The following is a 24,864-nucleotide window of genomic DNA, read 5'->3' as shown; positions in this document are numbered from 1 at the left end:
CCTCTTAGCCAGCCAGCCAGCCAGACACTTGGCCTGCAGCAGCAGCACAAGGAGGAGATGGGGGACACTGTCCTTGCCCTGCCTCACCCCTGAAACCCCTGAAAGGCCCCAAACGGCCAAGCCTTATCTGAGGGGGACGCACTTGGGGGAGCATCTCCTGGGCAGCTGAGGGTGACTTTCGGCCGCTAGGTGACGGGGCCAGTGCCAGGCCGAGGCTGCAGCTTGGCTGGGTGGAGCTCTGCAGCCTGTGTCTGGCCGTCTCGGACCAGTCGCTGTGGGTCCCATGGAAATCTTGGGGCGGAGCCATGCAAAATATGCTTACCATACCGCCGGGCATGCTGGTCATGCAAATGCTATTCTTGGCCGAGGAATCTGGGGCTCTGCCGCAGAGCGTTGCTCCGAGTCAGCAGGGGAGCTGCCGAGCAGCAGTCTTTCAGGCAAAGCTTTTGTGGGCATCGCTTCTCGGCCTTTTGGCTAAGATCAAGTGTGAATGGTCCGTGTTTTGAGCTGCATACTTTTCAAGGAGGGTTTCTCTCTGGAAAAGTGCTGGCAAATTATACGGGCACAAATACTTGGCTTAAGCTCTCTATTGCACAAGAGAGAGCCCAGCAGAAGTGTGGTTGTCACACCCCCGCGCCGCGAGGTGGGCAACGGTTGCCGGTCTTCCTAGGGGCCTGACCCCGAAGTCGACCGCAAGAATAGACCCGAATCGTCTTCCTTCCACGGGAGTTCTATTTTTGTTTAAGCTTTATGCTAATTTTATGCAAAACGCTGACAGAATGGGCTTTTTTCAGTAGGAAGACACATTAATAGAATGGATAAAATACCAAGGAGTATACCTCCTGCAACTGAGCTAAGACATTTGATCAGGATAACTATTGATCATAATGTCAGCCAAGAAAAAGACTTTGATTATGTAATCAAAAATATATTAATCGAAACCCTGAAAGTTCAAAAGAGCAGCCTTTTCTGCATTCAAGAACACAAGAATGCCAATACCTATGATATAACCTTCATAGATGAGGCAGCAGCGATCACAGCCCATGAAAACTCCAAAATATCAAACCCCACACTTGATGGAGTTAAAAGAGAATTATGTCACGTGCGTCAGTAGAAGCAATAACTGGCTGGCTAAGCACTTATTGCGAGGAAATTAAAGGAGGATACCCATTAAAAAACAAATACAATATTTTTAATGGGAATAGAAGATTTACAGTAGTCTTAAGAAAAGATGCGAATGGCATAGGGGGGCTCAGACACCCACCAGCCATGTTCGAATTCAACAAACACAAAGGCTACTTATATTATCCAAGCCAACCTTTGTTCTGCAGATTTTGCAGAAATTTTGGACATGTGAAACAATTCTGTCCAAAGGATGCCTGTAAAAATTGTGCAAGTAGAAACCACAAAGTGGCAGCATGTGACAGGCCGCTACGATGCACCGAATGCCAACAGAAAGGGCACTACGCAGATATATGCCCTCAGCGCAAATTATCATATGCGCAGACAGTCAAAAAAAACTGGAGACATCAGTGCAGAAGAAGAATTGGAAAACATGCATGTGGATTTTGATTTAAACGAAATCTTACAACAGGAGAAAAATGCACAGGACAATTTATGCGATGCCATGAATAAAGACCATACAGATTCAAGAGAAGACAGATTGTTAGGCCCAAAAGCTTTTATAACAACACAAGCAGACAAAAACATGATCATGAGTAAGCCACAGAAAGAAAATAAAGAAGAAAACGGAGAGGCAATGGAAGCGGGTGTTTTCAGACAAGAGCGTCCAGCAGACACGCCACCTAGATGTGGCGATGAGAATGCACCCGCATCAGGAAAGGGAAAGAAGCAGAAAAAAGCGCTCGCACGGGCTGAGGAACAAAATGAGAACCCGATGAGCACAGAGGAGCAGGGGAAGAGCACCGAAACGCCCCCTAGTGGCGAAAATGAACCAAATACTAGCGAAGCATGGAAAAATGGGATTTTTCCTGCTTATGTTATAAAAAATATTTTGAACCCGAGTGGGTCCTTTAAAACAGGACAAAAATAAAAAAAGTGGCACCCCAGGGCTCATGTTATCAAGTTTTGACTCAACAAGTGAAAGCAACACAAACAATGACGGAGAGTTACCAGACACACAAAAAAGAAATACAAATAACACTCTAAGCAGCGAAATCATTTTAAGTCATTTAAAAAACAGAGGTAGTGAGAAACTCCAGGCTGGACCTCTAAACCCAGCGATGATGCACCCAAGTGTACTACCTTTTTTATCACCAAAAGACTTTGGGTACAATGCAACAAATAGCGAAAAAACGCCCCCTCTGCAAGAAATACATGACAAGACAGAAATAGAAGAAACCCAACTCTCCCAAGAAACAGACTGCCTAAGGCTATCGCTAACCCCTAACCTGGCAGAACTACAACAGGTAGTGGAGGCGGGTGAAGCCTTAGCTACAAAAACAAAACACATTCACAAAATAAAGAGGAAGAAGGGTGGACAACGCAAAGGAAAAAACATAGAAAAAAGTTAACCACCACAAGAAGCAGAAATAATACACCAACAACCTCAGAGCAAAGCAAAAAAGAAACACACGATAGAGACACAAAAGACACAAGAGAAGAGTCATACACACCCATGGAATGTCTCAGCGACTCTTCAGACAATGAAGAAGAAGAAAATACAGATAGCTTACACAGAACGCCATCCGCCTTCAGACATATGGAAAAAGAAGCTTCCAGAGCTAGAAGCAGATCTAGTCAAAGAGACGCAAGAACAACACAACCCAAAAAACAATAATGGGGGGTTAAAAATAGCAACTCTAAACGTAAGAAGTATAAACAATATTACAAAAAGGCTAGCATTACTAGCATACTTAACCACAATACCGTGCGACATCTTCTGCCTACAGGAATGTGGTCTAAGCTGGGACGCAACCAACAAAGGATGGAAAAAAGATTGGACAAGCGGACCATCCTTTTGGTCATGTTCCAACGTAAACAAGAACGCGGGTACAGCAATCTTGTTTAAAACTCACGTAGCTACAGACATAAAGCACGTGAAAATACATCCTGGTCGGATACTACAGGTGTTTTTTTCATGGCACGGTATCCAACACAATCTTGTAAGTGTATACGCAGATGCAAAGAAACAAGAACGCATAGCTCTGTTACAAGAACTACGCAACTTTTGCACTGGAAACACTCCTTTGATCATAGTGGGAGATTTCAATTGCACAATACAAAAGGAGGACAGAGTGCGGACAGGTTCACAAGCAACTACGAAGAACCGAGACCCATCATCCAAAATACTCAAAAGTATCATAAGTGACCTAAACTTAACTGATACACACGCATCTGGCAATATACCGGGAACAGCCTTCACATATAGGGCTGAAAACGGGTTGGTACAGTCTCGTATAGATTTTATATTCACATCCAAAAACTTTGGGATCAACAAAACCGAAGTGAAACCAAATCTGTTCTCAGACCACCACCTAATCACTACAGAATTAGCATTAAAGGAGTACCCTCCAAAACAACGCAATGCGTGATCACTTAATGTAAACCTCTTACAGGACGAAACAACCTGTAAAAAATACAGACCATTGCTAAAGGATTGGGTATCTCAACATATGTTATACGAAGACAAAAGAGAGTGGTGGGAGGACATTAAAGAAAGAACCAGGGAGTTCTTTAAAAAGAGCGGACATATAGCGGCAAGAAAACGAAATGAGACCTACTGAAACCTTTTAAGCACACAACAAACCTTACACTTACTACAAGAGAGAGGGGTAGACGTCCAAGATGACCTCGAAGACTTAAAAGACAAAATCCAGAAATGGATGCACGATAAAGGGAAAACTATTATCTTCAACTCAAGGGTGAAAGAATTCGAAGAAAACGAGAAATGTACACGTTTCTTCTTCAAAGCAGCACAACATCAGAAGGTTTTACCTACTGAATTCAGAGACTCAAGAGAGGAAACAAGGAACACGGTATCAGGTTTGTTGGAAGTAGCACAATCCTTTTACGCAGACTTGTATTCTCCAAAACAGTTGCCGAAGAACAGACAATTGATTTCGGAAAAGCTGTTCAAGACAATATAAGTACCAGACATGGTCGAGCCATTCACGTTACAAGAAACACACAAAGCATGATGAGTGCTGCAAAGGGGAAAACACCGGGAAGTGATGGTCTACCATGCGAATGGTACAGCACCTTCTGGGATATCCTAGGACCGGCAGTACTAGAACTAGTGAACGTGGTCTTCCAAACTAGAGAACTAGCCCCCAGCATGAAACAGGGGATCATCACTTTGCTATACAAAAAAGGGGATAAAGCGGACGTCAAAAACTGGAGACCGATAACATTACTAAATGCAGATTACAAAATATTAGCAAAAGTTATTGCTAACAGATTAAGAGCAGTAATCAGGCACTTAGTGCATCCAGACCAGACGTGCGCTGTCCCGGGCAGACTTATACATGAAAGCCTGCTGATCGTACGAGACTCGAGACAATCAGCAAAAGATCGAGGAACGCCTTTGGGGGTTCTAAGCCTAGATTTTGAAAAGGCATACGACAGAGTCTCTCACCCATTTATGTTGAAGATAATGGAGAGAATGGGTTGCCCTAAACCCTTTCTAACACACATCTCCACGCTATACGCTGGAGTCTATAGTCAAGTCCGCATCAACGGGGAGTTGACTGAACAAATTCCAATATTATCAGGGGTTAGGCAGGGATGCCCGTTATCAGCACTTTTGTACATCTGTGCGGTAGAACCCTTACATATCAGACTGAGGTCACACAAAGACATAGCAGGAGCCCCAGTGCCGGGGACTCCAGAACAAGTAAAAACCATAGGGTACATGGACGACGTAACAGCTTTGTGCAAAGACGCCAAATCAGTGAACCAGGTCGTGACACAGACTGAACTTTTTTGCAAAGCGGCAGGATTCAAACTGAACAAACATAAGTGCCAATTACTAACGATAGGAACATGGAACAATCTCACACCATGCCCTGTAAACAAAACAGAAGACAGTTTGAAGATACTGGGACTGCTGTTTGACAAACAGATGGACGGGACAAAACAATGGGAAAGCACAACGCAGAAAATAGAGAAAAAAAATCAATATCTGGGCTTTGAGACAGCTAACGATAGAAGAGAAGGTGCTGCTCATGAAAGCAGTCATCCTCCCACTGTTGCTGTTTTTGGCACTGATCTTTCCACCAAAAATTAAGCAGGCGCAAAAAATACAAAGACTGATGTTCTATTTCTTATGGAACTCAAAGATGGACCGCATCGCAAGAAAGACTATGTATAAAATAAAGGAGAGAGGAGGAAGGGGCGTACCAGAAATACAAGGCTTCCTTACAGGACACTATGTAGGGTTTTGCTTAAACACGTTGAAGCACTCAGCATCGATGGCAGCGCGTTTCATAAGGTACGCAACAGCAAACATATTAGAAATGCACAAGATAATACAGAGAAGTAATACACTACCAAAAGCAATGGAAACACCTTTTTTCTACAAAAGCATCGGCAATTTCCTGCCAACAGTGGAAGATCAAGAACTTTTAACAAAAATATGGGTGGAACCCAGAGACATGCTAAAACAAAAAAGGCTAAACGAAACCCCGGAACCAGTGGGCAACCTAGGGGGAAACAAACTAGACAAAGTTTGGAAAACCTTTGCGAAAGCAAAAGTAACGAACACCCAGAGAGACATAAACTGGCAGCTACTAACAAACGCACTGCCTTTGAAATCCTTCATGCACAGGAGAAAACTTGCCAAAACAGCAACATGCCCTAGAGAACAATGTATGCAAGACGAATCGACACTACATTTTGTTTGGAATTGTGCGTTTGCCAAACAAGTGTGGGAAAAATTGGAAATACTGACCTTCGCTCTCACAGGAGAGCAGACCTTAACGTTCGAATCGATTTTGACAGGGATACAGGAGGGAGGAGGGAAACAAGAAAAAATCCTTTTCTATCAAATCACATCTTCGACAAAAGAAGCCTTGTGGAAGGCTAGATCACTACTAGTGCTACAGCACAAAAACATAACTCCGGAGGAGTGTGTTAAGTTGGCGTTGTGTTATTTATACACATATTACTGTCTTGATGCCAAAGACAAGGGTAAACAAGAGGCACAAAAGATTTGGCAACAAGACAGCTGGCGAACGCTAACTGTTTAACCAATCTGGGTTAGGGAGAGCAGTTGCTCAAAGTCTATCTTTTTGACAGTTTTTAAACCAAATTCTATTTTAATTCGTGAAAAACTTTAAATTGGAGAACTAATTGGCGTATAGTCGCAAGTAGTCCAAACTACTTTGCTGGAGGAAAGGGACGGTTGTAAGGGGAGATGTGGAGACCGTTCAAAAAAAAAAAAAAAAAAAATCTGTTCTTATCAGTTTAATATCTGATACGTCCTCTATCTGGGGACCATATATTAAATTGATTTTTGGAACCGGGAGATGGAATGGGAGCTTGCTCTGTCCACTCCACGCATCAACTTGGTATTGCAGTACCTCCAGGACTGGTGCACTTCCCCACTTGGGGAAAACAATGCTGTGAAAAAGAAAGACTGAGCAATTCTTGAAAGAAGAGCACTTTGCAATATTTTTTTGTTTAAATGTGGTTTTTTTCCCAGTGTTTCGGAAAAGGTGCTGTTGTGTCACGGGAGGAAAAAAAAGTCTGCCCTTTTTGCTTGCTTTTCACAGGAGCTGCAAAGCAAGGCAAAGGAGCCAGCCAGCCAGCCAGCAGCACAAGGAGGAGATGGGGGACACTGTCCTTGCCCTGCCTCACCCCTGAAAGGCCCCGAACGGCCAAGCCTTATCTGAGGGGGACGCACTTGGGGGAGCATCTCCTGGCCAGCTGAGGGTGACTTTCGGCCGCTAGGTGACGGGGCCAGTGCCAGGCCGGGCTGCAGCTTGGCTGGGTGGAGCTCTGCAGCCTGTGTCTGGCCGTCTCGCACCAGGCGCTGTGGGACCCATGGAGATCTTGGGGCGGAGCCATGCAAAATATGCTTACCATACTGCCGGGCATGCTGGTCATGCAAATGCTATTCTTGGCCGAGGAATCTGGGGCTCTGCCGCAGAGCGTTGCTCCGAGTCAGCAGGGGAGCTGCCGAGCAGCAGTCTTTCAGGCAAAGCTTTTGTGGGCATTGCTTCTCGGCCTTTTGGCTAAGATCAAGTGTAGTATCAAGTGTAGTATTTCGTGTTTTAAGCCCTTTTCAAGGGAGGTTTTATCTCCAGGAAAGTTATGGCAAATTATACGATCTCAACTATTTTGACTTAAGCTCTCTACTGCACAACAGAGAGCCCAGTAGAAGTGTTGCTGTCACACCCCCGCGCCGCGAGGTGGGCAGCGGTATGCAGTCCGCCTAGGGGCCTGACCACGAAGCAGATTGGAAAAATAGACCCGAATCTTTTTCCTTCCACAGGATTTCTATTTTTGATCTAAAACACAGATATGCTAATTCTTCACAAAATGGAGGACATTATCAATGCTCCATTTCTGATCCTATAGGGGGTGTACCCACCTCTCTTACACCATGGCTCAGCCATCAAAGACCATACCACCTGCAACGCAGTTGCGCAATTCGATAAGAATTACAATATTACCAGAAGCTCAACAAGAAAAAGACATTTATTATGTTGTTACAAATATCTTATTTGGAACATTACATATAGAGAAAGACAAGATATACTGCATGCAAGAACACAAGCATGCACATACATATGATATTACCTTCTCAGAAGAAGCTGCGTGCATCACCGCCCATGAGAACTATAAAATTGAAAAAAATAGTAATAATGAAGTCCTGAAAGGTGTAGATATTGAACTGTGCCACATAAGACAAGAAATACCTATCACTGTACACATGTACAATCCATTTGTATCTGCAGATAAAATAGCCAACTGGCTTCTCACATACTGTGATAAAATTCGAGGTGGACATGAGCTAAAAAACCAATTTGGCATTTTTAATGGCAATAGAAGGTTTAATGTGACATTAAAGAAGAACCCTTCTGGAATTGGAGGACTATGCCATCCTCCCAGTGTGTTTAACATTAATGAACAGAATGGATATTTATACTATCCAAATCAACCCATGTTCTGCCGTTTTTGTCGCAACTTTGGCCATGTTAAACAAAACTGCCCAAAGGACAAATGTAGAAATTGCGGCAAAAAGGACCATAAGGAGGCACAATGTGATCAGCCTTACCGATGCAAAAATTGCAATCAAGAAGGACACTCCACTACTGAGTGCCCCATTTTCCCCCAGACTTATGCTCAAAAAGCAGCTGGGGCTGCAAAGATACTTCCAGATGTATTTACAGATAACAGGCCTTCTACAAGCACTCCCAGCAATGTTAGTGCAACTTCTGGGAAATCTCCTGCAGACATTGAAAAAGAACTCCAAGAGCACGAGGCTCTACTTAAAACAAAGGAGATTTTAAGCAGATGGCCAAAAGGACCAGCATCAAAAAACACCCTTCCTATACAAAATATGAAGAAAACCGAAGAAGCCGCAAGAAAGCCGCCGCAAACAGGAAACAGAGCAGTGCATGAATTTTGCATCTAATTATGCAAATTCGACTACTTTACCCATAAATCCTAAAGAAACAGAAACAAACACCCTAAGTGACACAAGCAATCCCGCAAATGCACCAGTTTTTGAATCCAAGCCAGTCGAAATGCAGGAGGAGATTGCAGGAGCTACAGAGAATCCTAGCGAACTGCCCCCTAGCGGTGAAAACGGGAATGTCACTGTTTCCGACCAAGAAATGGAAAAAATGGATGTTTCCAACCCAGAACAAGAAAGTGAAAGTGAGGTTTCGCCAATACCAAAGCAGAAAAATATAACAAAAACATCTGTAAACAAAGACAATAATAAGCAAAAAAATAACAAAGCTTCACAAAGTCCTATATCCGAAACACCCCCTTCCCAACTACCAACTACCTCCAAAATTCCAGCAACCCCCCAGAAAACCACCACGGAAAGAGATAGAGCAACACTTCTGCAAGTGTGCAAAACAAACAATGATGCCCAAACAGCATGGAGCACCATTGTACACAACAAGAAACAGAAAAACAAAAATGACAAAGCTGAGTCCCCCATGGAAATTAGTCAACCAGCACCTGTTATTGAAACGTGCACATCAAATTTATTCGATGTGCTGCTATGTGATGTTCTGGACCCAATAGACACACCAAGCCAAGAAAGAAACAGAGTGCTCTCAGATTCTTCATCTGAATCTGAAGACGAAGACACAAATACACCGCAAAGAGGGCAGAAAAAGCACCGAAAGCGAACAAAGTCAGACCGTAGTAGATCGGTGGTCAGTCAACACAAGTCAACACCTAAATAAATATCATCATGGATACTTTAAAAATCATTAATTTCAACGTAAGAGGCATCAACGATGTTGTTAAGAGAACCACCTTGTTGGCCTTCTTAGCGACATTGACTGCAGACATTATTTGCCTACAAGAGGGTGGATTACACTGGGACCCAACACTAGCCAAATGGCAAAAAGACTGGCCTATGGGCCCATCTCTATGGTCGGGAAGTACAGCCAATAAAAATGCAGGTACAGCAGTGTTGTTCAAGACACAAAACATTACCATACAATCTAGCAAAGAAATTATACCTGGAAGAATACTCCAAGTTGATTTTCTCTTTCAAGAAACAGAACATAGACTTTTCAGCGTCTACGCTGATGCGACTAAGAAAGACAGAATAAAGACCTTTGAAACACTGAAAATCTTCCTAATTGGCACAGTACCCACCATAATTGCAGGAGATTTCAACTGCATTTTGCACCCTGCTGATCGGAAATCTAAAGCAAATCAGCGAGAAGCACAAAAACTGGATACTTCATCAAAAAGACTACAAGAAATCTTAGAAGATTGCCAACTAAAAGACACTCATGCAGTCAATAATCCACCTGGCTCTATGATGTCATGGAGAGACGCAGCAGGACAAACAGAATCCCGCATAGACTATATATTCACCACGAAACATTTCAGAACATATACAACAGAAACCCTTGTGAACTTATTTTCGGATCACAAAATCATCGTGTCACATCTAACTAAAGCAGACTACCTACCAAAAACAAAAAACACATGGGCCTTAAACACAACACTACTCGAAGATAAAGACATTGTTCAACGCTACAAAACTGCACTACAACAATGGATAAATAACAAAAGCCACTCACAAAGCATTTCGGACTGGTGGGAGGATACCAAAAAGAAAACCAAATATTTCTTCATCAAAGAAGGAAAAAATAAAGCATACAAAAAAAATGAAGACTATAGACTCTTGGTGGGATGTCTACAAACCCTTCATCAATTACAAGACATGGGAATAGACGTCAATCAAGACAAAACTAATATACAAGACAGGATCCAGAAATGGCTAACGGACAAATGCAAGACTATCATTTTTAACTCGAAAGTAAAGGACTACGAAGAAAATGAAAAATGCTCTCGCTTCTTCTTTAAAAAAACAAATACGGCTAAAGTCATACCCAAAGCATTCATAGACAAGGACGGCATAAGGCAAACATCCCAACACGGCATGGAACAAGTAGCCGAACAATTTTATCAAGATCTATATACTCCAAAAGAACTGGATGAAGAACAAATACTGCATTTCGAATCACTAATCCAAGATAACCTTTCTATAGACCAAAAAACGAGTCTTCAGGATCAGTTATCTCCTTTAGAGGTACTCAATGCCACCAAACAATTGTCAAAAAACAAAACACCAGGCAGCGACGGACTACCAACAGAATGGTACATCGCTTTCTGGAACAAAATTAGTCCTCACCTTCTTAAAGTCTACAAGGAAAGCTTAGACAACAACGTATTGCCAACAACTATGACCCAAAGCATAATCACTCTACTACACAAAAAAGGCTGCAAGGAGGACATCAAAAATTGGAGACCTATATCTCTGCTGAATGTAGACTATAAAATATTAGCAAAAGTTGTAGCTAATAGAATGAAAACAGTCATTTCATCACTCATTCAGGAAGATCAAACATGCGCTGTCCCACACAGACGCATACACGAAAGCCTTTTGACCCTTAGAGACTCCATTGAACACACAGTACAGAGGAAATCATCCCTAGGAGTTATGTCCTTGGATTTTGAAAAGGCCTACGACAGAGTGTCGCATACGTTCATTAAAAGGATATTATCAAAAATGGGGTGCCCACAGAAAATCATTGAATACATATCGACCCTATATCAGAATTCCTTCAGCCAGGTGCGAGTCAATGGACACCTCTCTGGAAGAATAGCGATACTGTCAGGGGTAAGACAAGGATGTCCCCTCTCAGCCATCCTATACATCTGTGCAATCGAGCCTTTACACAGGAAAATCAAAAACGACCAGAATATCCAAGGAGCGTTCATACCAGGACTTCCAAAGGAACAGGCTAAATGTATGGGGTACATGGACGATGTTACAGTGCTCTGTACGAACGCACAATCCATCAACAAAGCCATTCAACACACAGAAGATTTTTGCAAGGCGGCAGGCTTTAAAATAAACAAAGGAAAAAGCAACCTGCTAACCATAGGCACCTGGGACAACCTAGCTAAATGTGAAGTGACGAAAGTGCCAGACACAATCAAAGTACAAGGCATCCACTTCCAAACCAGACAACCGGGGATACTGGCGTGGAATAAAGTACAAGAGAAATTAGAAAACACAATAGTCTTTTGGAAATCAAGACAACTCTCCATTGAAGGGAAACTACTTCTAATCAGAGCGGTTTTAATGCCTATAATATTATTTGTGGCATTAGTATTTCCATCCACAAGTACACAAACAAAAAAACTACAAAGACTATTTTTCAAATTCATATGGAACTCTAGCATGGATCGGCTACGTAGAGACATTCTACACAAAAAACAAAATAATGGAGGAAGAGAAATTCCTAATCTACACATAGTCCTGCCAGTGTACTATATATGTTTCTGTATAAATACTTTGAAGCATTCGCAGTCGAAGGCAGCAGTATATATTAAATATGCTATCAGCCGCCTCCTGCATAAGTACAAATATATTCAATCCACAAACATCAGCCCAAGAGCTCTGGACCCACCAAAGTCATACGAAATGTTCAAAATTTTTCTCCCAAAAATACAACATCTGGAAGCTTCAAAACAACACATTTTGTATCCTAAATGGATTTTGCAGGAGATGGTAGAAACCGAAACCCCAGAGCCAGTGGGAAACCTTTCTGGAGATCATTTGGAAAAAACTTGGAACTTGTTATCCAAATCGAAAATCACAAACGAACAAAAAGACATTGCCTGGCTTGCATTACACAATGCGCTCCCCTTAAAGGCATTCATGCACAAAAGACGACTGGCAGTATCTGCGGAATGTCCTAGGAGCAGATGCAAACATGAAGAGACTACTCTACACTTCATATGGAATTGTCTTTTTGCAGCGCAAGTTTGGATTCTAGTAAAGCCACTTTTGGCTGCACTAACCAAACATCAACATGTATCCTTTGACCAATTTCTCACAGGGATTGGAGGGGGTGGAGGGAAAGAAAATGCAGCACGGTTTTACAAAATCACAGCTTCCACGAAACAAGCTTTGTGGAAAGCAAGATGCCTGGTTGTACTCCAGCATAAAGAGATAACCCCTCAAGAATGTGTACAACTGATGCTGTGTCACTTGTACACATACTTTTGGGTTGATGCCAAGAAATCAGATAAAAACACAGCTAACGATTATTGACAACAAGACAAGTGGAGGACTCTCACCACTTAAATAATCCGGGATAGAGTGAGTACTCACTCACAGTCTTTCTTCTTTTTGACAGCAAGTTTTTTACCCAAATTCAAGTTTAATTTGAAACTTTTTTAATTGGCGTATAGTCGCGGATTGGAGTTTTCCAATTTGCTGGAGGAATGGCACGGTTGTAAGGGGAGATGTGGAGACCGTTCAAAAAAAAAAAAATAATAATAATCTGTTCTTATCAGTTTAATATCTGATACGTCCTCTATCTGGGGACCATATATTAAATTGATTTTTGGAACCGGGAGATGGAATGGGAGCTTGCTCTGTCCACTCCACGCATCAACTTGGTATTGCAGTACCTCCAGGACTGGTGCACTTCCCCACTTGGGGAAAACAATGCTGTGAAAAAGAAAGACTGAGCAATTCTTGAAAGAAGAGCACTTTGCAATATTTTTTTGTTTAAATGTGTTTTTTTTTCCAGTGTTTCGGAAAAGGTGCTGTTGTGTCACGGGAGGAAAAAAAAGTCTGCCCTTTTTGCTTGCTTTTCACAGGAGCTGCAAAGCAAGGCAAAGGAGCCAGCCAGCCAGCCAGCAGCACAAGGAGGAGATGGGGGACACTGTCCTTGCCCTGCCTCACCCCTGAAAGGCCCCGAACGGCCCCGAACGGCCAAGCCTTATCTGAGGGGGACGCACGTGGGGGAGCATCTCCTGGGCAGCTGAGGGTGACTTTCGGCCGCTGGGTGACGGGGCCAGTGCCAGGCCGGGCTGCAGCTTGGCTGGGTGGAGCTCTGCAGCCTGTGTCTGGCCGTCTCGCACCAGGCGCTGTGGGACCCATGGAAATCTTGGGGCGGAGCCATGCAAAATATGCTTACCATACCGCCGGGCATGCTGGTCATGCAAATGCTATTCTTGGCCGAGGAATCTGGGGCTCTGCCGCAGAGCGTTGCTCCGAGTCAGCAGGGGAGCTGCCGAGCAGCAGTCTTTCAGGCAAAGCTTTTGTGGGCATCGCTTCTCGGCCTTTTGGCTAAGATCAAGTGTAGTACCCGTTTGGGAATTTTTAAGGGATCTCTATGAGTTCCTGAGGTTGTCTTGCAGTTTACCCAGGGTTTGCCTGGGCCCAGTAGTTGGGCACCGTTGTTTCGGTGGCCCCCAGTTGTAATATTTACAGATTTAGGAGAAAAAAAAAAAAAAAATCTGTTCTTATCAGTTTAATATCTGATACGTCCTCTATCTGGGGACCATATATTAAATTGATTTTTGGAACCGGGAGATGGAATGGGAGCTTGTTCTGTCCACTCCACGCATCAACTTGGTATTGCAGTACCTCCAGGACTGGTGCACTTCCCCACTTGGGGAAAACAATGCTGTGAAAAAGAAAGACTGAGCAATTCTTGAAAGAAGAGCACTTTGCAATATTTTTGTGTTTAAATGTGTTTTTTTTTTCCAGTGTTTCGGAAAAGGTGCTGTTGGGTCACGGGAGGAAAAAAAAGTCTGCCCTTTTTGCTTGCTTTTCACAGGAGCTGCAAAGCAAGGCAAAGGAGCCAGCCAGCCAGCCAGCAGCACAAGGAGGAGATGGGGGACACTGTCCTTGCCCTGCCTCACCCCTGAAAGGCCCCGAACGGCCCCGAACGGCCAAGCCTTATCTGAGGGGGACGCACTTGGGGGAGCATCTCCTGGGCAGCTGAGGGTGACTTTCGGCCGCTAGGTGACGGGGCCAGTGCCAGGCCGGGCTGCAGCTTGGCTGGGTGGAGCTCTGCAGCCTGTGTCTGGCCGTCTCGCACCAGGCGCTGTGGGACCCATGGAAATCTTGGGGCGGAGCCATGCAAAATATGCTTACCATACCGCCGGGCATGCTGGTCATGCAAATGCTATTCTTGGCCGAGGAATCTGGGGCTCTGCCGCAGAGCGTTGCTCCGAGTCAGCAGGGGAGCTGCCGAGCAGCAGTCTTTCAGGCAAAGCTTTTGTGGGCATCGCTTCTCGGCCTTTTGGCTAAGATCAAGTGTAGTATCTGTTCTTATCAGTTTAATATCTGATACGTCCTCTATCTGGGGACCATATATTAAATTGATTTTTGGAACCGGGAGATGGAATGGGAGCTTGCTCTGTCCACTCCACGCATCAACTTGGTATTGCAGTACCTCCAGGACTGGTGCACTTCCCCACTTGGGGAAAACAATGCTGTGAAAAAGAAAGACTGAGCAATTCTTGAAAGAAGAGCACTTTGCAATATTTTTTTGTTTAAATGTGTTTTTTTTTCCAGTGTTTCGGAAAAGGTGCTGTTGTGTCACGGGAGGAAAAAAAAGTCTGCCCTTTTTGCTTGCTTTTCACAGGAGCTGCAAAGCAAGGCAAAGGAGCCAGCCAGCCAGCCAGCAGCACAAGGAGGAGATGGGGGACACTGTCCTTGCCCTGCCTCACCCCTGAAAGGCCCCGAACGGCCCCGAACAGCCAAGCCTTATCTGAGGGGGACGCACTTGGGGGAGCATCTCCTGGGCAGCTGAGGGTGACTTTCGGCCGCTAGGTGCCGGGGCCAGTGCCAGGCCGGGCTGCAGCTTGGCTGGGTGGAGCTCTGCAGCCTGTGTCTGGCCGTCTCGCACCAGGCGCTGTGGGACCCATGGAAATCTTGGGGCGGAGCCATGCAAAATATGCTTACCATACCGCCGGGCATGCTGGTCATGCAAATGCTATTCTTGGCCGAGGAATCTGGGGCTCTGCCGCAGAGCGTTGCTCCGAGTCAGCAGGGGAGCTGCCGAGCAGCAGTCTTTCAGGCAAAGCTTTTGTGGGCATCGCTTCTCGGCCTTTTGGCTAAGATCAAGTGTAGTATCTGTTCTTATCAGTTTAATATCTGATACGTCCTCTATCTGGGGACCATATATTAAATTGATTTTTGGAACCGGGAGATGGAATGGGAGCTTGCTCTGTCCACTCCACGCATCAACTTGGTATTGCAGTACCTCCAGGACTGGTGCACTTCCCCACTTGGGGAAAACAATGCTGTGAAAAAGAAAGACTGAGCAATTCTTGAAAGAAGAGCACTTTGCAATATTTTTTTGTTTAAATGTGGTTTTTTTCCCAGTGTTTCGGAAAAGGTGCTGTTGTGTCACGGGAGGAAAAAAAAGTCTGCCCTTTTTGCTTGCTTTTCACAGGAGCTGCAAAGCAAGGCAAAGGAGCCAGCCAGCCAGCCAGCAGCACAAGGAGGAGATGGGGGACACTGTCCTTGCCCTGCCTCACCCCTGAAAGGCCCCGAACGGCCAAGCCTTATCTGAGGGGGACGCACTTGGGGGAGCATCTCCTGGCCAGCTGAGGGTGACTTTCGGCCGCTAGGTGACGGGGCCAGTGCCAGGCCGGGCTGCAGCTTGGCTGGGTGGAGCTCTGCAGCCTGTGTCTGGCCGTCTCGCACCAGGCGCTGTGGGACCCATGGAAATCTTGGGGCGGAGCCATGCAAAATATGCTTACCATACTGCCGGGCATGCTGGTCATGCAAATGCTATTCTTGGCCGAGGAATCTGGGGCTCTGCCGCAGAGCGTTGCTCCGAGTCAGCAGGGGAGCTGCCGAGCAGCAGTCTTTCAGGCAAAGCTTTTGTGGGCATCGCTTCTCGGCCTTTTGGCTAAGATCAAGTGTAGTATCAAGTGTAGTATTTCGTGTTTTGAGCCCTTTTCAAGGGAGGTTTTATCTCCAGGAAAGTTATGGCAAATTATACGATCTCAACTATTTTGACTTAAGCTCTCTACTGCACAACAGAGAGCCCAGTAGAAGTGTTGCTGTCACACCCCCGCGCCGCGAGGTGGGCAGCGGTATGCAGTCCGCCTAGGGGCCTGACCACGAAGCAGATTGGAAAAATAGACCCGAATCTTTTTCCTTCCACAGGATTTCTATTTTTGATCTAAAACACAGATATGCTAATTCTTCACAAAATGGAGGACATTATCAATGCTCCATTTCTGATCCTATAGGGGGTGTACCCACCTCTCTTACACCATGGCTCAGCCATCAAAGACCATACCACCTGCAACGCAGTTGCGCAATTCGATAAGAATTACAATATTACCAGAAGCTCAACAAGAAAAAGACATTTATTATGTTGTTACAAATATCTTATTTGGAACATTACATATAGAGAAAGACAAGATATACTGCATGCAAGAACACAAGCATGCACATACATATGATATTACCTTCTCAGAAGAAGCTGCGTGCATCACCGCCCATGAGAACTATAAAATTGAAAAAAATAGTAATAATGAAGTCCTGAAAGGTGTAGATATTGAACTGTGCCACATAAGACAAGAAATACCTATCACTGTACACATGTACAATCCATTTGTATCTGCAGATAAAATAGCCAACTGGCTTCTCACATACTGTGATAAAATTCGAGGTGGACATGAGCTAAAAAACCAATTTGGCATTTTTAATGGCAATAGAAGGTTTAATGTGACATTAAAGAAGAACCCTTCTGGAATTGGAGGATTATGCCATCCTCCCAGTGTGTTTAACATTAATGAACAGAATGGATATTTAAACTATCCAAATCAACCCATGTTCTGCCGTTTTTGTCGCAATTTTGGCCATGTTAAACAAAACTGTCCAAAGGACAAATGTAGAAATTGCGGCAAAAAGGACCATAAGGAGGCACAATGTGATCAGCCTTACCGATGCAAAAATTGCAATCAAGAAGGACACTCCACTACTGAGTGCCCCATTTTCCCCCAGACTTATGCTCAAAAAGCAGCTGGGGCTGCAAAGATACTTCCAGATGTATTTACAGATAACAGGCCTTCTACAAGCACTCCCAGCAATGTTAGTGCAACTTCTGGGAAATCTCCTGCAGACATTGAAAAAGAACTCCAAGAGCACGAGGCTCTACTTAAAACAAAGGAGATTTTAAGCAGATGGCCAAAAGGACCAGCATCAAAAAACACCCTTCCTATACAAAATATGAAGAAAACCCCGCCGCAAACAGGAAACAGAGCAGTGCATGAATTTTGCATCTAATTATGCAAATTCGACTACTTTACCCATAAATCCTAAAGAAACAGAAACAAACACCCTAAGTGACACAAGCAATCCCGCAAATGCACCAGTTTTTGAATCCAAGCCAGTCGAAATGCAGGAGGAGATTGCAGGAGCTACAGAGAATCCTAGCGAACTGCCCCCTAGCGGTGAAAACGGGAATGTCACTGTTTCCGACAAAGAAATGGAAAAAATGGATGTTTCCAACCCAGAACAAGAAAGTGAAAGTGAGGTTTCGCCAATACCAAAGCAGAAAAATATAACAAAAACATCTGTAAACAAAGACAATAATAAGCAAAAAAATAACAAAGCTTCACAAAGTCCTATATCCGAAACACCCCCTTCCCAACTACCAACTACCTCCAAAATTCCAGCAACCCCCCAGAAAACCACCACGGAAAGAGATAGAGCAACACTTCTGCAAGTGTGCAAAACAAACAATGATGCCCAAACAGCATGGAGCACCATTGTACACAACAAGAAACAGAAAAACAAAAATGACAAAGCTGAGTCCCCCATGGAAATTAGTCAACCAGCACCTGTTATTGAAACGTGCACATCAAATTTATTCGATGTGCTGCTATGTGATGTTCTGGACCCAATAGACACACCAAGCCAAGAAAGAAACATAGTGCTCTCAGATTCTTCATCTGAATCTGAAGACGAAGACACAAATACACCGCAAAGAGGGCAGAAAAAGCACCGAAAGCGAACAAAGTCAGACCGTAGTAGATCGGTGGTCAGTCAACACAAGTCAACACCTAAATAAATATCATCATGGATACTTTAAAAATCATTAATTTCAACGTAAGAGGCATCAACGACGTTGTTAAGAGAACCACCTTGTTGGCCTTCTTAGCGACATTGACTGCAGACATTATTTGCCTACAAGAGGGTGGATTACACTGGGACCCAACACTAGCCAAATGGCAAAAAGACTGGCCTATGGGCCCATCTCTATGGTCGGGAAGTACAGCCAATAAAAATGCAGGTACAGCAGTGTTGTTCAAGACACAAAACATTACCATACAATCTAGCAAAGAAATTATACCTGGAAGAATACTCCAAGTTGATTTTCTCTTTCAAGAAACAGAACATAGACTTTTCAGCGTCTACGCTGATGCGACTAAGAAAGACAGAATAAAGACCTTCGAAACACTGAAAATCTTCCTAATTGGCACAGTACCCACCATAATTGCAGGAGATTTCAACTGCATTTTGCACCCTGCTGATCGGAAATCTAAAGCAAATCAGCGAGAAGCACAAAAACTGGATACTTCATCAAAAAGACTACAAGAAATCTTAGAAGATTGCCAACTAAAAGACACTCATGCAGTCAATAATCCACCTGGCTCTATGATGTCATGGAGAGACGCAGCAGGACAAACAGAATCCCGCATAGACTATATATTCACCACGAAACATTTCAGAACACATACAACAGAAACCCTTGTGAACTTATTTTCGGATCACAAAATCATCGTGTCACATCTAACTAAAGCAGACTACCTACCAAAAACAAAAAACACATGGGCCTTAAACACAACACTACTCGAAGATAAAGACATTGTTCAACGCTACAAAACTGCACTACAACAATGGATAAATAACAAAAGCCACTCACAAAGCATTTCGGACTGGTGGGAGGATACCAAAAAGAAAACCAAATATTTCTTCATCAAAGAAGGAAAAAATAAAGCATACAAAAAAAATGAAGACTATAGACTCTTGGTGGGATGTCTACAAACCCTTCATCAAATACAAGACATGGGAATAGACGTCAATCAAGACAAAACTAATATACAAGACAGGATCCAGAAATGGCTAACGGACAAATGCAAGACTATCATTTTTAACTCGAAAGTAAAGGACTACGAAGAAAATGAAAAATGCTCTTGCTTCTTCTTTAAAAAAACAAATACGGCTAAAGTCATACCCAAAGCATTCATAGACAAGGACGGCATAAGGCAAACATCCCAACACGGCATGGAACAAGTAGCCGAACAATTTTATCAAGATCTATATACTCCAAAAGAACTGGATGAAGAACAAATACTGCATTTCGAATCACTAATCCAAGATAACCTTTCTATAGACCAAAAAACGAGTCTTCAGGATCAGTTATCTCCTTTAGAGGTACTCAATGCCACCAAACAATTGTCAAAAAACAAAACACCAGGCAGCGACGGACTACCAACAGAATGGTACATCGCTTTCTGGAACAAAATGAGTCCTCACCTTCTTAAAGTCTACAAGGAAAGCTTAGACAACAACGTATTGCCAACAACTATGACCCAAAGCATAATCACTCTACTACACAAAAAAGGCTGCAAGGAGGACATCAAAAATTGGAGACCTATATCTCTGCTGAATGTAGACTATAAAATATTAGCAAAAGTTGTAGCTAATAGAATGAAAACAGTCATTTCATCACTCATTCAGGAAGATCAAACATGCGCTGTCCCACACAGACGCATACACGAAAGCCTTTTGACCCTTAGAGACTCCATTGAACACACAGTACAGAGGAAATCATCCCTAGGAGTTATGTCCTTGGATTTTGAAAAGGCCTACGACAGAGTGTCGCATACGTTCATTAAAAGGATATTATCAAAAATGGGGTGCCCACAGAAAATCATTGAATACATATCGACCCTATATCAGAATTCCTTCAGCCAGGTGCGAGTCAATGGACACCTCTCTGGAAGAATAGCGATACTGTCAGGGGTAAGACAAGGATGTCCCCTCTCAGCCATCCTATACATCTGTGCAATCGAGCCTTTACACAGGAAAATCAAAAACGACCAGAATATCCAAGGAGCGTTCATACCAGGACTTCCAAAGGAACAGGCTAAATGTATGGGGTACATGGACGATGTTACAGTGCTCTGTACGAACGCACAATCCATCAACAAAGCCATTCAACACACAGAAGATTTTTGCAAGGCGGCAGGCTTTAAAATAAACAAAGGAAAAAGCAACCTGCTAACCATAGGCACCTGGGACAACCTAGCTAAATGTGAAGTGACGAAAGTGCCAGACACAATCAAAGTACTAGGCATCCACTTCCAAACCAGACAACCGGGGATACTGGCGTGGAATAAAGTACAAGAGAAATTAGAAAACACAATAGTCTTTTGGAAATCAAGACAACTCTCCATTGAAGGGAAACTACTTCTAATCAGAGCGGTTTTAATGCCTATAATATTATTTGTGGCATTAGTATTTCCACCCACAAGTACACAAACAAAAAAACTACAAAGACTATTTTTCAAATTCATATGGAACTCTAGCATGGATCGGCTACGTAGAGACATTCTACACAAAAAACAAAATAATGGAGGAAGAGAAATTCCTAATCTACACATAGTCCTGCCAGTGTACTATATATGTTTCTGTATAAATACTTTGAAGCATTCGCAGTCGAAGGCAGCAGTATATATTAAATATGCTATCAGCCGCCTCCTGCATAAGTACAAATATATTCAATCCACAAACATCAGCCCAAGAGCTCTGGACCCACCAAAGTCATACGAAATGTTCAAAATTTTTCTCCCAAAAATACAACATCTGGAAGCTTCAAAACAACACATTTTGTATCCTAAATGGATTTTGCAGGAGATGGTAGAAACCGAAACCCCAGAGCCAGTGGGAAACCTTTCTGGAGATCATTTGGAAAAAACTTGGAACTTGTTATCCAAATCGAAAATCACAAACGAACAAAAAGACATTGCCTGGCTTGCATTACACAATGCGCTCCCCTTAAAGGCATTCATGCACAAAAGACGACTGGCAGTATCTGCGGAATGTCCTAGGAGCAGATGCAAACATGAAGAGACTACTCTACACTTCATATGGAATTGTCTTTTTGCAGCGCAAGTTTGGATTCTAGTAAAGCCACTTTTGGCTGCACTAACCAAACATCAACATGTATCCTTTGACCAAGTTCTCACAGGGATTGGAGGGGGTGGAGGGAAAGAAAATGCAGCACGGTTTTACAAAATCACAGCTTCCACGAAACAAGCTTTGTGGAAAGCAAGATGCCTGGTTGTACTCCAGCATAAAGAGATAACCCCTCAAGAATGTGTACAACTGATGCTGTGTCACTTGTACACATACTTTTGTGTTGATGCCAAGAAATCAGATAAAAACACAGCTAACGATTATTGACAACAAGACAAGTGGAGGACTCTCACCACTTAAATAATCCGGGATAGAGTGAGTACTCACTCACAGTCTTTCTTCTTTTTGACAGCAAGTTTTTTACCCAAATTCAAGTTTAATTTGAAACTTTTTTAATTGGCGTATAGTCGCGGATTGGAGTTTTCCAATTTGCTGGAGGAATGGCACGGTTGTAAGGGGAGATGTGGAGACCGTTCAAAAAAAAAAATAATAATAATAATCTGTTCTTATCAGTTTAATATCTGATACGTCCTCTATCTGGGGACCATATATTAAATTGATTTTTGGAACCGGGAGATGGAATGGGAGCTTGCTCTGTCCACTCCACGCATCAACTTGGTATTGCAGTACCTCCAGGACTGGTGCACTTCCCCACTTGGGGAAAACAATGCTGTGAAAAAGAAAGACTGAGCAATTCTTGAAAGAAGAGCACTTTGCAATATTTTTTTGTTTAAATGTGTTTTTTTTTCCAGTGTTTCGGAAAAGGTGCTGTTGTGTCACGGGAGGAAAAAAAAGTCTGCCCTTTTTGCTTGCTTTTCACAGGAGCTGCAAAGCAAGGCAAAGGAGCCAGCCAGCCAGCCAGCAGCACAAGGAGGAGATGGGGGACACTGTCCTTGCCCTGCCTCACCCCTGAAAGGCCCCGAACGGCCAAGCCTTATCTGAGGGGGACGCACGTGGGGGAGCATCTCCTGGGCAGCTGAGGGTGACTTTCGGCCGCTAGGTGACGGGGCCAGTGCCAGGCCGGGCTGCAGCTTGGCTGGGTGGAGCTCTGCAGCCTGTGTCTGGCCGTCTCGCAACAGGCGCTGTGGGACCCATGGAAATCTTGGGGCGGAGCCATGCAAAATATGCTTACCATACCGCCGGGCATGCTGGTCATGCAAATGCTATTCTTGGCCGAGGAATCTGGGGCTCTGCCGCAGAGCGTTGCTCCGAGTCAGCAGGGGAGCTGCCGAGCAGCAGTCTTTCAGGCAAAGCTTTTGTGGGCATCGTTTCTCGGCCTTTTGGCTAAGATCAAGTGTAGTACCCGTTTGGGAATTTTTAAGGGATCTCTAATGAGTTCCTGAGGTTGTCTTGCAGTTTACCCAGGGTTTGCCTGGGCCCAGTAGTTGGGCACCGTTGTTTCGGTGGCCCCCAGTTGTAATATTTACAGATTTAGGAGAAAAAAAAAAAAAAAAAAAAATCTGTTCTTATCAGTTTAATATCTGATACGTCCTCTATCTGGGGACCATATATTAAATTGATTTTTGGAACCGGGAGATGGAATGGGAGCTTGCTCTGTCCACTCCACGCATCAACTTGGTATTGCAGTACCTCCAGGACTGGTGCACTTCCCCACTTGGGGAAAACAATGCTGTGAAAAAGAAAGACTGAGCAATTCTTGAAAGAAGAGCACTTTGCAATATTTTTTTGTTTAAATGTGTTTTTTTTTCCAGTGTTTCGGAAAAGGTGCTGTTGGGTCACGGGAGGAAAAAAAAGTCTGCCCTTTTTGCTTGCTTTTCACAGGAGCTGCAAAGCAAGGCAAAGGAGCCAGCCAGCCAGCCAGCAGCACAAGGAGGAGATGGGGGACACTGTCCTTGCCCTGCCTCACCCCTGAAAGGCCCCGAACGGCCCCGAACGGCCAAGCCTTATCTGAGGGGGACGCACTTGGGGGAGCATCTCCTGGGCAGCTGAGGGTGACTTTCGGCCGCTAGGTGACGGGGCCAGTGCCAGGCCGGGCTGCAGCTTGGCTGGGTGGAGCTCTGCAGCCTGTGTCTGGCCGTCTCGCACCAGGCGCTGTGGGACCCATGGAAATCTTGGGGCGGAGCCATGCAAAATATGCTTACCATACCGCCGGGCATGCTGGTCATGCAAATGCTATTCTTGGCCGAGGAATCTGGGGCTCTGCCGCAGAGCGTTGCTCCGAGTCAGCAGGGGAGCTGCCGAGCAGCAGTCTTTCAGGCAAAGCTTTTGTGGGCATCGCTTCTCGGCCTTTTGGCTAAGATCAAGTGTAGTATCTGTTCTTATCAGTTTAATATCTGATACGTCCTCTATCTGGGGACCATATATTAAATTGATTTTTGGAACCGGGAGATGGAATGGGAGCTTGCTCTGTCCACTCCACGCATCAACTTGGTATTGCAGTACCTCCAGGACTGGTGCACTTCCCCACTTGGGGAAAACAATGCTGTGAAAAAGAAAGACTGAGCAATTCTTGAAAGAAGAGCACTTTGCAATATTTTTTTGTTTAAATGTGTTTTTTTTTCCAGTGTTTCGGAAAAGGTGCTGTTGTGTCACGGGAGGAAAAAAAAGTCTGCCCTTTTTGCTTGCTTTTTACAGGAGCTGCAAAGCAAGGCAAAGGAGCCAGCCAGCAGCACAAGGAGGAGATGGGGGACACTGTCCTTGCCCTGCCTCACCCCTGAAAGGCCCCGAACGGCCAAGCCTTATCTGAGGGGGACGCACTTGGGGGAGCATCTCCTGGGCAGCTGAGGGTGACTTTCGGCCGCTAGGTGACGGGGCCAGTGCCAGGCCGGGCTGCAGCTTGGCTGGGTGGAGCTCTGCAGCCTGTGTCTGGCCGTCTCGCACCAGGCGCTGTGGGACCCATGGAAATCTTGGGGCGGAGCCATGCAAAATATGCTTACCATACCGCCGGGCATGCTGGTCATGCAAATGCTATTCTTGGCCGAGGAATCTGGGGCTCTGCCGCAGAGCGTTGCTCCGAGTCAGCAGGGGAGCTGCCGAGCAGCAGTCTTTCAGGCAAAGCTTTTGTGGGCATCGCTTCTCGGCCTTTTGGCTAAAATCAAGTGTAGTACCCGTTTGGGAATTTTTAAGGGATCTCTATGAGTTCCTGAGGTTGTCTTGCAGTTTACCCAGGGTTTGCCTGGGCCCAGTAGTTGGGCACC

The 24,864-nt window shown here is 44.4% G+C and overlaps 8 non-coding genes and 4 pseudogenes across 8 annotated transcripts; all 12 read left to right on the top strand.

The window, feature by feature from the left end:
* Nucleotides 1-6,382: 6,382 nt before the first annotated feature.
* Nucleotides 6,383-6,564, top strand: LOC138460732 (U2 spliceosomal RNA). The gene has a single exon (XR_011263405.1). It is a non-coding gene; the product is annotated as a U2 spliceosomal RNA (small nuclear RNA).
* A 612-nt stretch (nt 6,565-7,176) lies between these two features.
* Nucleotides 7,177-7,349, top strand: LOC138461326 (U2 spliceosomal RNA; annotated as a pseudogene).
* Nucleotides 7,350-12,990: 5,641 nt separating this feature from the next.
* Nucleotides 12,991-13,174, top strand: LOC138460699 (U2 spliceosomal RNA). The gene has a single exon (XR_011263373.1). It is a non-coding gene; the product is annotated as a U2 spliceosomal RNA (small nuclear RNA).
* A 622-nt stretch (nt 13,175-13,796) lies between these two features.
* Nucleotides 13,797-13,949, top strand: LOC138461348 (U2 spliceosomal RNA; annotated as a pseudogene).
* A 1-nt stretch (nt 13,950) lies between these two features.
* Nucleotides 13,951-14,138, top strand: LOC138460710 (U2 spliceosomal RNA). Its single transcript, XR_011263384.1, has one exon. It is a non-coding gene; the product is annotated as a U2 spliceosomal RNA (small nuclear RNA).
* Nucleotides 14,139-14,761: 623 nt separating this feature from the next.
* LOC138465514 (U2 spliceosomal RNA) lies at nt 14,762-14,952 on the top strand. The gene has a single exon (XR_011267880.1). It is a non-coding gene; the product is annotated as a U2 spliceosomal RNA (small nuclear RNA).
* Nucleotides 14,953-15,574: 622 nt separating this feature from the next.
* Nucleotides 15,575-15,765, top strand: LOC138465503 (U2 spliceosomal RNA). The gene has a single exon (XR_011267879.1). It is a non-coding gene; the product is annotated as a U2 spliceosomal RNA (small nuclear RNA).
* Nucleotides 15,766-16,377: 612 nt separating this feature from the next.
* On the top strand, nt 16,378-16,550 carry LOC138461315 (U2 spliceosomal RNA; annotated as a pseudogene).
* A 5,623-nt stretch (nt 16,551-22,173) lies between these two features.
* Nucleotides 22,174-22,358, top strand: LOC138460677 (U2 spliceosomal RNA). The gene has a single exon (XR_011263352.1). It is a non-coding gene; the product is annotated as a U2 spliceosomal RNA (small nuclear RNA).
* A 612-nt stretch (nt 22,359-22,970) lies between these two features.
* Nucleotides 22,971-23,124, top strand: LOC138461359 (U2 spliceosomal RNA; annotated as a pseudogene).
* A 1-nt stretch (nt 23,125) lies between these two features.
* LOC138460378 (U2 spliceosomal RNA) lies at nt 23,126-23,318 on the top strand. Its single transcript, XR_011263131.1, has one exon. It is a non-coding gene; the product is annotated as a U2 spliceosomal RNA (small nuclear RNA).
* Nucleotides 23,319-23,940: 622 nt separating this feature from the next.
* On the top strand, nt 23,941-24,131 carry LOC138465492 (U2 spliceosomal RNA). The gene has a single exon (XR_011267878.1). It is a non-coding gene; the product is annotated as a U2 spliceosomal RNA (small nuclear RNA).
* The last annotated feature ends 733 nt before the right edge of the window (nt 24,132-24,864 follow it).

Source organism: Ambystoma mexicanum, chromosome 1p, assembly GCF_040938575.1.
Source record: "Ambystoma mexicanum isolate Mex_15411 chromosome 1p, UKY_AmexF1_1, whole genome shotgun sequence".
In the NCBI taxonomy this organism is placed as follows: Eukaryota; Metazoa; Chordata; class Amphibia; order Caudata; family Ambystomatidae; genus Ambystoma; species Ambystoma mexicanum.
This window is presented reverse-complemented; position numbering and strand designations above follow the sequence as displayed.